At 47.0% G+C, this 8736-nt stretch overlaps 1 long non-coding RNA gene across 1 annotated transcript; it reads right to left on the minus strand.

Annotated features, from left to right (window-relative positions):
* Positions 1-2896: 2896 nt before the first annotated feature.
* LOC123343777 lies at positions 2897-8529 on the minus strand. Its single transcript, XR_006572354.1, has 3 exons — positions 8488-8529; positions 6545-6659; positions 2897-3106 (listed from the first exon to the last, which is right to left on the minus strand). It is a non-coding gene; the product is annotated as an uncharacterized LOC123343777 (long non-coding RNA).
* Positions 8530-8736: the final 207 nt, after the last annotated feature.

Genomic DNA, 8736 nt, shown 5'->3' on the forward strand with positions numbered 1-8736 from the left:
GCACTGGCACCTGCAATTCTTTTCATACACACTGCTGCAGAGCCAGTGAATGATAATGCTGCCATCCTAGGCTACATTCAGATTCATGCCCAAAGTGTTAAAAGGCCTTGCAACACACTGCCAATCCCACCAAGCCTCCTGCTCCTCAAACTAGGACCTGAAATAGGGATTTGAGGAGTGGAAAATGAGTCCCAATGTTTTTGTTGTCGATAAAACTGTGGAAGAGTCACATGACTGTGCTGAGGCACTGAATGGTGGAGGAATGATGGTCTTATGGTTAAAGCACTGGAGTGGGACTCAGGAGATTTGCGTTCAATTCCAGCCAGCACTAGAGATTCCCTGGGTAAATCCGTGGATCTTTCTATGCCTGATTTCCCCTTCTGTAAAATGGAGATGATGATACCTCCTTTGTCTGTCTCATCTGTTTGGATTGTAAGCTCTTCGTAGGAGGACTGGATTCTGTTCTCTTTGCACAGCACCTAGCACAATGGGGCTGTTGTCTTGGTTGCAGCCTGCAGGCTCTACTGCAATAGAAATCATAATAACTGAGACCCCCTAAAGTACCTGGTGCAGTGCTATGCACGATACTGCTGCAGCCATCAGTTGTTGCAGGGAAAGACTGATCCCATAAAGAGGAGCTACTAGGTAAAACTATGCATGGAAACGATCAACATTGCTAATAGTTTTTTTCAAAATATGAAACAATTCCAAACCCTAAAAGAAATTTCATTTGGGATGTTGGACAAGAGTCTGGGGTTGGTCCAAAGGGATGAACCCCCCCCCTGCTTTTTATCCAAGGGATCTGATAGGAGAGAGTGGAGTACAATGAAGAAATTAATGGGCCTGCTTCAGAACTACCTATGAAATAGATGGGGGAGGGCTGAAGAGCCCATTCCACACTTGGAAAGGGAGAGGAGAGAACGCACAGGTCTCGGACAATTTTGGAAGCAAGATTATTATTATTATTATTTGTTTTGAGCTAATTCCCAGAAACCCTATGCATGGCCCTGGAGCCCATTGTGCCCAGTGCTAGGAGCTGAGTGAATAACTGATTGTTTGGCTCATAGCCAAACTGGGGGAAAAAATCAATTTGTTTCAAACTGGAAGTGAATGTTCTTGGTTTTTCTCACTGACACCAACCAACAAACAAACCCCCAATGAGCTGGTTCAACTTTTTCAAATGTTTTCCTAATTTTTTATTCAGCTAAAACTATTTGCCAAATTTATTAATAGTTTCAGTTGCCCCCAAACTGCAAATTTGCTGTTCACATAAAAACCAACAATAACAAATTACCCAGATAAACACAGAGAGCTGGTCCCTGCCCCAACAGCTTACAGTCTCAGTCTCTAGGGCAGTGGTATTCAGCTTTCCCTATGCCACCACTCAGCTCTCCTCCCCTCTAGCTAGGAAGAAAGAGAGGGCAGTCCTCTCTTACTTGAAACCTATTTTCAACTCCTGGATGTCATGGCCCCCAGGATGAGAACCCTGCTTTAGAGAAATGTCATCAGGGCAGCAACTGCAATAGCCTTCATCCCTTTAAGAGGTGACAGTTCCCCTTTTTGCTGAAGGACTCCTCTTTCAGTTCCCTTTTACTTGGGCCAGGGCAGTGGCTGGATTTTTCAAACAGTGTGCATCAAACAGAGCTCTGGCTGTGGTCTAAAAGCACCTGCCTGTTTCAATGAATGAGCAGCCTTCTGTGGGCTGATTGACTTGCCAATAGGCCCAGGACTCCTCCCTTCCCTCTTTACAGAAGTTCTTAGTGTGCTTGCAGTGTGGCATGTTTCTGTTCTTTCCTGCTCTTGGTCTTGTCCTTCCTCTCCTTTGCATTCCTTGTGCTAGGCCAGCTGTCACTCATGGCTGACTCCTCCAAGCCTCCAGCAGAGATGTGTGTGAGGTTAGGCCCTAGGACTGCCTGCATGGAGCTGGAGCAGTCTGGTAAATGTAGGAGAGTCAATCCCATCCCTCTTGTTAACTCCTAAAGGGATTAGTGTAAATAAGCTGCATTGCCTGCTTCAGCTAGTTTTAATGATTTTACATATCTATAGGAGCAGTGCTACACCGCTTTTAGCTATGCCTCCTTGGGTTGTGAGCTTTGTATATTTGTGAGCTAAGTATGGTCAAGCTTGTTTAGTACTTGGATGGGAGGGAGACCTTCAAGGAAACTCCATGTTGTAAGGAGTCGCATTGGTAGCTCAAGAGATGGTGTTCTCTTCCCTTGGAGTCAATACTCAGTTAATGCTTCCATGTGCTATTAGGTGGCACAGGGCTGTCCCTTGGTTGGTATATAAAAGCAAGGCCCTGACTGTACCATTGTTGAGACTCACTGGATAACAGTATTCCCCATATTCTTACTAAGTGTGTTTAACTGACTGTATAGGTAGTTATAGCTTGGAGAACTGCTTATTGTTTAGCAGTACTTATGGCAGGCGTTCTCAAACTGGAGGTCAGGACCCTTCAGGGAGTCATGAGGTTATTACATGGTGGGGGAGTCACAAGCTGTCAGCCTCCACCCCAAACCCCACTTTGCATTCAGCATTTATAGTGGTGTTAAATATATAAAAAAGTGTATTTAATTTATTAGGGGGGGTCACACTCAGAGGTTTGCTATGTGAAAGGGGTCACCAGTATAAAAGTTTGAGAACTACTGACTTACAGCATGGGCGCAGATGCGGGTCCAGGCTCAAGAGCAGTTCCCAAGGATATTTTAGCACCATGAAGACTGTGTAGAAGCAAAAGACACAGCTGTGCCGTGCCACCGGTGGATAGGAAAGAAACCCCAAAGCCCTCATTTGTTTTAAACTTTGCATGTTTTTATTTGACATGTGACACACAGACTGGGTGAGAAATGGGTTATTCCCCACCAGACCCACATGGATCCTCCAGACTAACCCCATGGAGATTTATGGAAAGGCAGCAACTGTGCAGCAGGCATGGATTTTGATAAAATCTGTGTTATTGATATGGATACCCTTATCTGCCTTTTGTCTTCTTTGACTCGGGTTCCCGGCAGGTTTTGGGGCTGGATTCTGTTTTCATTAGCAGGAATGGTTGGCTGACTTTCACAGAGAATGAAGTCTCTCGGGTGACCGAGTTAGCTGGGCAGCTCTGGAAAATATTACCAGCAATGTAAGTAACGTGTCTGTGGAAAGGCTCAGGTAGCTGCTCCCGTACGGGGGTGGGGAGCATGCTTTGAAGCAGCTGCAACTCCTGATGGACTGGTATTGCAATGGGCAGGAGCTCAGCCTGGTCTCCTAGGAACACAGGAATTGCCAGACTGGATCAGACTCATGGTCTCTCGAGTCCAGTCTCCAGCCTCTGTTAGTGGCCAGCTGCAGATGCTTCAACAGATACTGCACATAACCCTCTAACAGGCAGATGTGGGATAATCTGCCCCCATGAAGCCAATGGGCAGGCTAGCCCTGAAGCATGAGCCATCACACTGGTGTGGCTAGATTTCCCAGCTTGGTACCAGCTGGCTCTGGGACGTATTAAACCCAGGCCCTGCACCTGATGCTGCAGCCAAACTCCCAGTTTGGGGCAGCAAACCAACTGAGCGGTGCTTTGCATGATAATGGAATGCTCCAATGCATTCAGTGCCTACTGTTCTGGGGACCCATCCCTGGAGGCTGGGCAGGCTAGGCAGGGGGAGCAGGGTGTACCCCATAAAAGATCCTTGCAGCCAGGGTTTGCTAGAAATGTTACCAGGTCTGTATGTGTATGTTATAAATATAAAGGGAAAGGTAACAACCTTTATGTATGCAGTAACATAAAATCCCTCCTAGCCAGAGGTACAGAATCATATTACCTGAAAGGGGTTAATCAGTTTAATGAACCACGTTGGCACCTGACCAGAAGGACCAATGGGAAAAGAAGACACTTTCAAATTTTGGGGGGGAAGGTTTTGTTTGTGCTCTCTTTGTTCCCTCTGGATAGAGAGAGAGAGACCAAGCAGGTAACCCATCTCTTGAAAAGATACCTTGAAATAATACATCTAAAATTACAGAAATTGTAAGTAAAGGCAAGGAAGTGTGTTAGATTATCTTTTGTTTTAGCTTGTGAATTTTCCCTGTGCTAAGAGGGAGGTTTATTCCTTTTTTGTAACTTTAAAGTTGAGCCTGGAGGAGAATCCTCTGTGTTTTAAATCTTTTTACACCCTGTAAAATTACCTTCCATCCTGATTTTACAGAGGTGCTTCCTTTACTTTTTTCTTTATAAAAGTTATTCTTTTAAGAACCTGATTGATTTTAAAAATGAAGAGTCTGGTCTGTACTTTTATTAAAGGCAATTGGTTGGTATATTATTCTCAAGCCTCCCCATTAAAGGGGCTGAAGGGGCTTGGGGGGCTATTTTGGGGAAACAGGGACTCCAAGTGGTCCTTTTCCTGAATCTTTGTCTAAATCACTTGGTGGTGGTAGCAATACTGTCCAAGGACAAGGAAAGGATTTGTGCCTTGGGGAAGTTTTAACCTAAGCTGGTAGAAATAAGCTTACGGGGTCTTTCATGCGGATCCCCACATCTCTACCCCAGAGTTCAGAGTGGGGAGGGAACCCTTAGAGTGTAGCTCTCACATAACCCTTCCCCTGGGTTATTGCTTTTGCTAGGTACCTTGCGCACCAGGAAGCTGAAGCAAGGTAAGCTCAGCTCGCTCAGGTGCAAAGGTTTAACAGTGAGAGTAGCTGACCATTGGACTAGCTCATCGAGGGACAGGGAGGATTTTCTGTCACTTGGAGTCTTCACATCAGATCGGATGGCTTTTTTAAAAGTATGCTAGAGCATCTACCATCAAGTATGAGCTGGATGGAGATTCTCTGGCCTGTGTTATGCAGGAGGTCAGACTAGATTATTAAAATGGTCCCTTCTGGCCTTAAGTTTTAGAAATCAGGCAACCTCTTTCCTTTGTATGCCAGCCCAGTGATCTCACTCGGATCTGGCTCACAGAGTATCAAGATCATGCCTGGCATGTGAATGGTTCCCATGTGTGCAGACACTAATGTCTTTGCCCTGAACTTTAACTTCTCCCAGCACGCCACACGTCCCATCTGTTCACTTCCCCAGCACCCAAATTCTGCTCTGGAGTCATTCGGGTAGGGTGTAACTTGGACTGTACAATGGCACAGGGGAGTGAGAACTCCCTTACACCCCAGCATGAGCTCTCCCAATCTTGGGTCCATACCCTCCCCTGGAGGCTCTGCCTTCAGTGCATTGGCCAGTGCAGCTGAGCTGGCATGGGAAGTGTAGTACTTAGCAACTGGGATAGGCCAACCTCAAGTTACTATCCTGCCACTTTCCGATAAGGAGGCAGTGGGGAGGGGATTGTGTCTCCAGGGGTTTCACCAAGAGATGCGCCCCTTAGGCTTCTCCTGGGGTGGTGCAGTGTATGTACCACCCTTCACTCAGAGTAGTGCCTCAAGGTGCGATCTCATCCCCCCCCCATGGTGTATCTAAAATGAGATTATTGTCTCTGAAATTGTTCCCCAACGTGAAATCCATGCTCTGGCTTCTGCTGGACATGAGACAGGCTCAGCCTACAGGCTGTCAGTCACAGGTGGCACAGATAGATAATTCCAGTGGACTCTTGGCTAGTGTTCGCCAAGGGATACAATTTGACATGATGTACTCTTGGAGAAGAAGCAAGGTTTTATATTCAGTGCTGCTAGGCAAGGATGATAGCTTACCCTTTCCAAGCTTGGAAGCTAGATCTTATCTGTCTGTAACAGGGTGACTTATCCCTGAGGCACTGGAGGGATGATTATTAAAGAGGCACACCTGGGTTGCATCAGGGGATTCCTTATAAAAAGCAGCAGGAAGCTAGAGGCTGTGATTGACAGAAGCCAGGGTAGAAGAGCTCCAGCCAGAGGGGACTGAGACAGGCAGCTCTGGGTGGAGGAGCCTGGGAGAAAGGAAGGAAGGAGAGAGCTCCATGTGTCGTAGAAGACCCAGGTTAGGGACTCTGTGGATTGTTTGAACCTCTTCCATTTGTAAAGCATCCCCGGCTAGGGGTGCTGTTAGCCACAAGGAGAGTGTGTGGAGTTCTTAAGGAGTCTACTAGGGCAGAGTGCCTGCAAAGTGACCCCTGGCCACAAGGGGGTGCTCAGTGAGCACCTGCCCTGCCATACTATTTATCTCTAAGTCAGGCATGCAGTGAATGATCCCCAGTGGGTCTGAGTCCCTTACAGAGATTACATGATGGAGCGTCTTTGATCCTTGGGCACAGCTCGCTGTTGCCAGGTTGTCTAAGCGGGTGAGTGGTGTGTCGCAATTCGTTTGCTGAAGACCTTGCTCTGTAGCGATGTGTGAGGCAGAGCCCAGAGGTTCTCCCAGCCTGTTCACAGCTGGCAGTGTGTGTGTGTGCCAGGGGTGTGGTGACAACAGGACAGCTCCACTAGCAGACAACATTGTTTTTCTGTAGGTCCTACCAGATGCCCTTTCACTCTGGGTTGGAGCCCTGTCAGCTCTCCCAGTTTGGAAGCAGGCTTGCCTCATTTGAAACATTGTCCTCTGTGCCATCACTGCCCCAGAGGCAGCACGCCCATCCTCACCTACCTTAACAGAGCCAGCACAAAACCAACACCGGAGAGATCGAAAAGCCTTGGAGCATTGAAAGAGATGTCAGTCCCAATCCAGCTGAGCATCTGTCCGCATCCATTCTCCAAGGGAGCTATAAACATGATGGACGGAATGCATCACAGAGAAAATAGAGGGATAAATCATGGAGACAAACAGGGTTTTTGTATTCATTTAGAGTTTCTACCTTGTACAAGGCAATGACCTTTTATAGGGGGAGAACCAGAAATAAAATTGTAATCACTGATGCTCCTCATCCTTGGCATTATCAGTGTTTAGCATTTATGCTGCAGTATGGCCATGCACACACAGCACCATGTGGTCCCTTGCCCAAGTATTGTGGAAGGTGCAAAAATCCATCTCCTCTCACCTTGCACAGCCTATGCAAGAACCATGATCACCATAACTGTTCCCTGGGCATGCCCTGAAAGGGGGTGGACAGCAGGCAAAGCCATGGCCCTGCCCCCTTCCACAACAGCCTGTGGATTGGCCCAGTGCTGCAGAGAGTTGAGTACACTGCAGCATCCCAGGTGGCAGTATGCACACACCATCTGCCCTCCCTGGAGATTGGGGGCCAGCGGTGTGGGGGGGACTTTGGCTCCTGATATACAATCATCCTTCTCAGACCTCCCTGTGGGCTGTGAGTAAATGCCACAATCCAGTTTTTTAGTGTGCTTATTATGTACGGTTGGGTGTAGCTGCATGCACAGACATGGGTGGCAGGTGTTGTGTATTTGGTTGTCATGGTTTTTGTTCCTATGGCAACTGAGTTAGATTATTAGGGGATAGTCCAGCCGGTTTTGGCCGGTTGGGTGAGCTCTGTGTCTGTAAATAAAATGGTAGTTTTGTTAGCTGTCTGCTGTCTGGCCTCAAGTGATTTCTTCCTAAACCGGCTGCCCCCAAGGATATAACAAGTGGCGACGAGGATGGGATTCTGGTGCTGCTCCAGTAACAGAAGGAAATAGAAGTCAAGGTAAAGAACAAACAAACAAAAAAGCTGCTTGTTTGCACTGACTGTGAAAGTGAAACTAAAAATCATGGCTACTCTGACCAGGCCACTGGAACCTTTTGATGAGAATATAGAGCAGTGGCATGTGTATACTGAGTGTTTTGACCTTTTTGTTATTGCAAATGACATTACAGAAGCGAAGAAGGTGCCAATATTCTTAAGTGTTGTAGGGGCTAAAACCTACTCCCTGCTACGCAGCTTACTACACACTGCTAAAACCACTTCATGAGCTCCTTGGGCAGAACAAGGCCTGGAAGTGGACTGAAGCCTGTGATGTTGCATTTAACAAAGCTACGGATGCATTGCTAAATTCTGAAGTTCTAACGCACTTTGATCCATCCTTACCCCTACAATTGGCCTGCGATGCCTCCCCTTATGGAGTGGGAGCAGTCGTGTCACACATTATGCCTTCGGGAGAAGAGATACCTATTGCTTTTGCTTCACGCACTCTAAGCAAAGCAGAAACTAACTACGCCCAAATTGAACGTGAGGCATTAGGAATTGTTTTTGGAATTCGGAAGTTTCATCAGTACCTGTTTGGGCGAAAGTTTACTCTTCTCACAGACCATCGCCCTCTGACGTCAATTTTTGGACCCTACACAGGCATTCCCCCATTAGCTGCTAGTCGTATGCAACGTTGGGCATTGTTACTTTCAGCACACACATATGAAATCAAATATCGAAAATCCACTCTGCACGGCAATGCAGATGGCCTCTCAAGGTTGCCTTTGCCAGTCAAACATCAAGATAGTGCCCAAAAGGAAATCATCTACTTTGAACAGGTAGAGAATACACCCATCACTGCTACTCAGATAAAGAAGGCAACTCGCGTTGACCCAGTATTGTCCCAAGTTATGGACCTGGTGATGCATGGAAAATCTCCACAAACCTCTCCAGTCTCACCCAACCTTACCTACATGTCCAGGAGGACGGAGTTATCGGTCCAATCTGGTTGTTTGTTGTGGGGGAGACGTGTCATTATTCCACCACCACTGAGATCACAGATGTTAGAACAGCTACATTCCGGTCACTGTGGAATAGTGCGCATGAAGGAAATTGCACGAAGCTATTTTTGGTGGCCTGGATTGGACAGTGCTATTGAAGAGAAGGCAAAAGCTTGTATGTCATGTCAGGGTGTGAGGAATGCACCCCAGTGGGCAAC

This window comes from Mauremys mutica, chromosome 11 (genome assembly GCF_020497125.1).
Source record: "Mauremys mutica isolate MM-2020 ecotype Southern chromosome 11, ASM2049712v1, whole genome shotgun sequence".
NCBI classification, from domain to species: Eukaryota; Metazoa; Chordata; order Testudines; family Geoemydidae; genus Mauremys; species Mauremys mutica.